The sequence below is a fragment of the Zingiber officinale genome, chromosome 6B, assembly GCF_018446385.1.
Source record: "Zingiber officinale cultivar Zhangliang chromosome 6B, Zo_v1.1, whole genome shotgun sequence".
NCBI lineage: Eukaryota > Viridiplantae > Streptophyta > Magnoliopsida > Zingiberales > Zingiberaceae > Zingiber > Zingiber officinale.
This window is the reverse complement of record NC_055996.1, coordinates 72,382,624-72,389,711: the sequence shown is the minus strand read 5'-3', so window position 1 is coordinate 72,389,711 and position 7,088 is coordinate 72,382,624.

Genomic DNA, 7,088 nt, shown 5'->3' with positions numbered 1-7,088 from the left:
CTATGGTCGGCCACATCCCCATGCTCCAAATAAGGAAAGTTTTAAACACAAAATTAAAACTTCCTTATTTGTTTCCAAAAATTTTAAAATTAAAATTTCTCTAATAATTTATCCCTTCATGGTTGGTTATAAAAGGAAATTTTATAAATTAAAATCTTTCTTTTAAACATGTGGTTGATTTCCAAAAAGGAAAGTTATCTCTAAAATTAAAATCTCCTTTCAATCTACAAATAAGGAAAGATATCTAATCTTTCTCTTAATCTTTTGTAGAAGACTATAAAAGGAAATATTTAATTTTAAAATTCTCTTTTTAAATCATGAACATGGTTATAAAAAAGGAAAGTTTTATCAAAATTAAAATCTTCCTCTCAATCTACAAATAAGGAAAGATATCAAATCTTTTCTTAATCTTTTGTAGAAGGAAAGATTTAAATTTTAAACTCTCTTTTAAAACCATGGAATCTACATAAGAAAAATTTTAAAATAAAATTCCTTTTATTTTTCTTAGGGTCGGCCACACCATGCTTGGGCTCCAAGCATTGGCCGGCCCCTACTTGGCTCAATCTTTGGGTCTTGGCCGGCCCTAGCTTGGGCTCCAAGCTAGCTTGGCCGACCACAAAAGAGTGGGTAAGAAGGTGCGTATAGTTGGGTATAATTCTCTATATACAAGAGGCTATGTACGATAGGGACCGAGAGGAGGAATTGGTTTTGGTCTCCCGATGAAATTAAGCTTCCCGTGTTCGCCTCGAACACCCAACTTAATTTCATCAATAATAATTCATACTACTAAATCATTATTATTGAACTACCGCACCAATCCCAAATTACATTTTGGGCTCCTTCTTATTATGAGTGTGTTAATCTCCCTGTGTTTAAGATGTCGAATGTCCACTAATTAATTGAGTTATTGATAACTCATTTTAATTAATATCTTAGTCCAAGAGTAGTACCACTCAACCTTATCGTCATGTCGAACTAAGTCCACCTGCAGGATTTAACATGACAATCCTTATGAGCTCCTCTTGGGGACATTATCAACCTAGATTTCTAGGACACAGTTTCCTTCTATAATCAACAACACACACTATAAGTAATATCATTTCCCAACTTATCGGGTATTTTAATTTATCGAGCTAAATCTCACCCTTTGATAAGTCAAAGAAATAAATACTAAATATATGTTCTTGTTATTATATTAGAATTAAGAATACACACTTCCATAATAACTAAGGTCTTATTCTTTTATTAAATCAGTACAAAAAGAACTTACCTTAAATGGTCCTACTCAATACACTCAGAGTGTACTAGTGTAATTTATTAGTCAAAATAAACTAATACATAATTACACTACGACTATTCCAACAGTTTGTTTCTTTCCATCTTAGTCATGAGCAACTGTTTATAATTTATAAAGAACTGATAACATGATCTTCTGTGTGTGACACCACACACCATGTTATCTACAATATAAATTAATTGAACAACTACACTTAACAAATAAATGTAGACATTTGACCAATGTGATTCTATTATTTCAAAAATAAATGTTTACAAAAAACTAGCCTTTTAGTATACACTCTAACAATTGATACTCTCGATGCTCATTTCCGAAGTCCTTTTGTCGTCTTCGGGTAGGTACTTGGTAATTAGCGTTGTTCCGATAATCTCCTCAGATCTGGAAGCTTTTGAAGATGAGTCGGTATCCATAGCAGAATCAGATTCTTCTTTCATTGATTGTTCGTATAGCTCCAAGAATTTTTCCCAAAGTTCTTTTGCACATTGGTAGTTGTCGATTTTGTCGAGTTCTTGAGTAGGAAGAACACTTAGTAGGTGGAACTCGGCCTTACCATTTGCTATGAATTTGTCGTACTACTTCTGAGTTCAAAGATGCTCCTCAAGTTCTTTTCCATCTTTTCTTTTGGGGGCATCAAAACTAAATTTCATAGAAAAGATTATATCAAAATCAGTTCAAAAAAATAACTCCATTTTTTATTTCCAAAACGAGAACTCCCTCTTAAATGTTGGCGGGTAGATGCTAGCTCCGGGCATTTCTTATGCTTTGATTAGCGGTTAGTCCTCCTGAAAAGTCCTTGCTTTGATACCAATTGTAGGTCCCTTGGCGGTCGGCTAAAGGGGGAGTGAATAGTCCTGCATGAAATTAAACAAATCTTTCTCAAACTATTACAATTTTAATAAAACAAACACTTGCATAGAAGAAATTAATAAACTAATTAAAGAAAAAGAGACACAGATATTTTACTTGGTTTGCAATCAGAGCATTACTAATCTAAAGTAGTTAAAACTCACTAAAAAGACTCCTTGGTGTGGAGTAACCTCTTACAACGTTGACGACACACAAACAAATAGTAGAACAAAAAGAGAAGTGTTTACAAGTGTTATTCTAAGCTACTGGGATCAGGGTTGTATTTATAGCCCTGGTCGGGGCACCTAGAGGGGGATAAAATTTTATCTCTGTCGTAACAGAATACACTACGTCGTATTTGGTTGAGATTTCATGTTCGAGCGCCTGGAGGGGTTCCGGGCACCCGGACTCAAAAGTCAACCTTTTATTGACTTTTTGGTCTTGGCCTTCTGCTCCGGTTTCGCTCGCTTGGATCCGGATCTTCCGAATCTGGAATAGGACTCACCCGAACTCATTTTTCGGCCTTTGAGAAACCTTCCGCTCCGGCTTCTCGTCCCTCAGAAACACTGCGCACTTCCTTCTCGTCCGCCAGCATACTCTTCCGCAGCACCTCATCCCTAGGACCCACTGAGTCTGTCGACTCTCTCCTGTGCTATCCTTCTCACTAACTACGTCTTTCGCTCGACCTCTTATGCTCCTAAGTTTCTGTACACTTAGATACAGGGCATCAAAACATAACAGGACCTAACTTAATTTGGTTGATCACATCAAAATTACCACGGGGTACTTATAGTAATGTCCACTTTCCCTACACTCAAAACAAATAATGTGACTTTTATTATTTATAATTGAAATTGTTATACCTTCTTTGCTTGTAGGGGTGGCATATGATCCTTCTTTTGATCCGGATGTAAAGATTTCTTCTTGATCCGATGTTAAGGATTGACGCTCCTCCTCAATCCTTGAGATGGATGTCTCTTCATCTTCATCCTCGGATGTTGAGCATCTTTCAACCTCTGAATCTTCATCCATGTGAAACAAAGAGTATCTCCCTTTGCCTTTGTCCTTGTGCTCTCTTAAGGATGGATTTTCTTCAATTTCTTCTCCTTTGGAAGATGAGTATCTCTCAACCTTCAAATTTTCTTCTTCGTGATCCAATGAGTCTCCCTCTTTAGATTCTTCTTGACTTGGTATACTGGAGGAGATTTCATGAATCTTTGTCAATTTACTCCAAAGATCCTTGACATCTTCATATTCCCCTATCTTGCTCAAGATATTGCTCGGCAATAAATTGATCAATAATTTGGTCACTTTGTCATTGGTCTCACATCTTTGAATTTGCTCCTGGTTCAATTTGGTTTTATTGATAATTTTGCCTTTGCTATCCTTTGGAGCCTTAAATCCTTCTATTAGAGCAAACCATTACTCTATCTCCATCATGAAAAAAAAAATTATCCTTAATCTCCAAGAATCAAAGTTTGTAGATATGAATAGTGGAGGCACTCTCATGTCAAATCGGTGTCCATCTTGAAATCCATCTTGAAGTTGACCTCCCTTAATGATAGTCTTTAACTTGTTGAAATTAGGGCTTCAACTTCTTCTTCTTTCTCTAGCTTGTTGCCCTTCCGGCGATGAGTCCAGTGAAGAGTGGTCTCACTCTGATACCAGTTGTTAGGACACTCCAGAGTTAGAGGGGGAGTGAATAGCTCGTCTCGCTTCATTGAAGATGATTTGTAGTGAAAAACTCGAAACAAACTCTTCCAATGCTAACATAAAAGGTTTACTTAGTATTTACCTTAAGGTGAAGTGACTAATCTAAGGATTCACACATGAGCACACTCTCTACTATTAAAAACACTCATTCTCAAAATAATCTGGAGGAGGAGAAACTTCTTACAAGCTCACATAAGAGTACAACTTGAAACAAGAAGTACATGTATAAAAATACAATGAAGAACCTCTCTTGTTTGATCTCTTATAGCTTGAAGATGCCTTAGGACCAGTTGGAAAGTGTATCAATACTTGTCTTCCTTCAAGTCTGGCGAATAGTAGTGAAGAAGAATCATGTAAGCGTTGTTGCTTTTGAACCTCATCGTCACCTTTATACTTCATGATTTAGGACTTCCAATAGATTGGGTTTACTTCCTAATCGATTGCCACGTCAGATCCAAGCAATCTCAACCGTCTAAAGCTCGTAATTTGTATAACAGTTATATCCCAATCAATCGGCTAATTGATTGGGGTAGTTGGATCGATTAACTGATCGATCAAGATGTCTTATATGCTCTCGTAGAAGACCCTAGAATCGATTGACCAATCAGTTTTGGCTACCTCGCATCATCAAAAGAAAACTAGTTCCAATCAATCGGTTGATCAATTGGAGTAGCCCTGATCAATTAGGAGGCCTTTTGTACTCACGCGATTTCCTCTCCATCAATCACCTGATCGATTGAACTCCTCGTATCAAAGGTATTACCCAATTGATCCACTGATTGATTGGGATCTGGCTCAATCGATCATCTAATCGATTGACCAACCCAAACTTTCTTAACTCAAGTCTAGGGTTCCCAATCCCAACATCTAGTCAATCATGACCTATTGGGACTCCCTCATACCTAGTATCTGGTCAACCTTGACCTGCTAGGACTTCATCACCAAGTGTCCTATCAATCATTTGACCCACTTAGACTTTTCTCCCCGTGCCAAATGTCTGGTCAATCTTTTGACCCACTTAGATATTTCTCCCTGTATCAAGTGTACGATCAATCCTTTGACCTACTTAGATTTTTCTCCATATGCCAAGTGTCCGGTCAATCTTAACTCACTTGGACTTATCATCTCGTGCCAAGTGTTTAGTCCTCTATGACCCACTTGGACTTTTAAACACTAGGTGTCCGGTCAACTTTGATCTACCTAGATTTCCACATGCCTGACTTCACTCATCGGGGATTTTCATCACCTGACTTCACTTATTAAGATTTTCCTCTACCTAGCTTCACTCACTAGGGCTTTTTATCTCCTAGTTTCACTCACCAAGATTTTCCTCTACCTAGCTTCACTCACTAGGATTTTTCATCACCTGGCTTCACTCATCAAGATTTCCCTCTACCTAGTTTCACTTACTAGGGTTTTTCACTTGCTTCACTCACCAGAACTTCTTTCACTACCTAGTTTCACTCACTTGGACTTTCTAACTGTCTGACTTCACTCACTAGGACTTTCCAGCTGCTTAACTTCACTCACCAAAACTTTCCAACTACTTGGCTTTATTCACTAAGACTTTTTGTTAAGAATACAATCAAAGTCTCACATTAGAAATACGTGAAAAAGATCATAAGTTTATAAGATAAAGATATCTCCATTGATATGAGGTATTTTAGGTAGAGCTTAAAAATGAATCCATAAGGGCTTAGGTCCAAAGTGGACAATATTATACTATTGTAGAGGTATTTGAAATCTTTTGGTCCTATAATTGGTATCAGAGCGAGATTGCTCTTTATTGGACTAATCACCGAAAGAAGCATAAGGCAGAGCCATGATCCAGATCGAACCATGTGGGTGGAATCTTGAACGAAGTAGGGGAGGACTTGAGCATTCCAATGACCTAATGCTTGAGGGAGACCCTAAGTAGGTCAAGAGTGGCTCGATGCTTGGGGGGAGGCCCTGAACCATAAGAATAATAGTGGTTCTTTGTTTGAGGGGAGGATTGTTTGAAATATAATCAAAGTCTCATATTAGAAATATATGAAAAAGATCATGGGTTTATAAGATGAAGATATCTTTATTGGTATTAGGCCTTTTGAGTAAAGCCCAAAAATAAATTCATGAGGGCTTAGGCCCAAAGTGGATAATATCATACTATTGTGGAGATATCTGAAATCTTTTGGTCCTACACTTTTAAATTGTATGGCTTTACTCACCAGGACTTTCCAGCTGTATGACTTCACTCACCAAGACTTTCGACACCAAGTGTCCAATCAACACTGACACACTTGGATTTTCTTTTTCTTCCAATCTTCTCGTTGATCTTACCTTTACCTAACATTCAGTTAGGACTTTCCAGTCAAGTATCCAGTCAACCTTGACCTACTTGACTCTTCTAGTCAACCTTTGACCGTCAATATCCCATATAGATAATTGCACATACAATTTTCATACATTGTCAAATATCAAAACTCAAATATCAAGACTCAAGCTTGAGTTAACTCAAACTTAGTCAACCTGATCAACTTTGACCCAGGAGAGATTGCACTAACATAGTTATAACTTAGCTCCACCTTCTTTTGGCAAAAGGATAAGCTAGTCACCCAGAACTAATGAGGAAAGGAGAAATTAAAGCAAAGTACAAACAGAAATGAAATGATGATGGTAAAGAAAGTTTTACCCATGTGGCATCCTGGGAGAAGCGATCGACCAACTCCTCTGTGGAGTTCTCGACCATGTAGGCCCATGAGTCTGTCTAGGTTTGAGCCAACGGGCCTTGTATTTTTATCATATACTAAGGGCAAGTGGCTTGGTGGGGTTGGTGTAGAGCCACTCTTGAGAAGACAACTTGAGGATGACACTGATTTTTTTAGACTTGGGCCCATGCAAGGTTGACTTGATTTTGAGTGTGGACTTAGAGGTAATTTTGGATACAGGGTCCTCCTCATGAGGGGATCAAGAAGAGACGGGTGGTGCCACAATGGGGATGGTTGGTGTAGAGGGATGCGCTAGTGCCCGATCAGAGGGGGTCGGATGCCACAGCTCAGTCCCATGTCCAGTGGAAGCAGGAGTTGAGCTCTCCCCTTGGTTGGATGATGGACAAGGTGAAGGTGCGGTGGTTAAAGTCGGGGGTATGGGTGTAGTAGATCGGCTTCCGATGGATTCACAGAGGCACATCGGAGGCAGTGGACTTGGAGGGAACCTATTCGGGAACCATGGAAGGTTGAGGGGGTGGTAATTC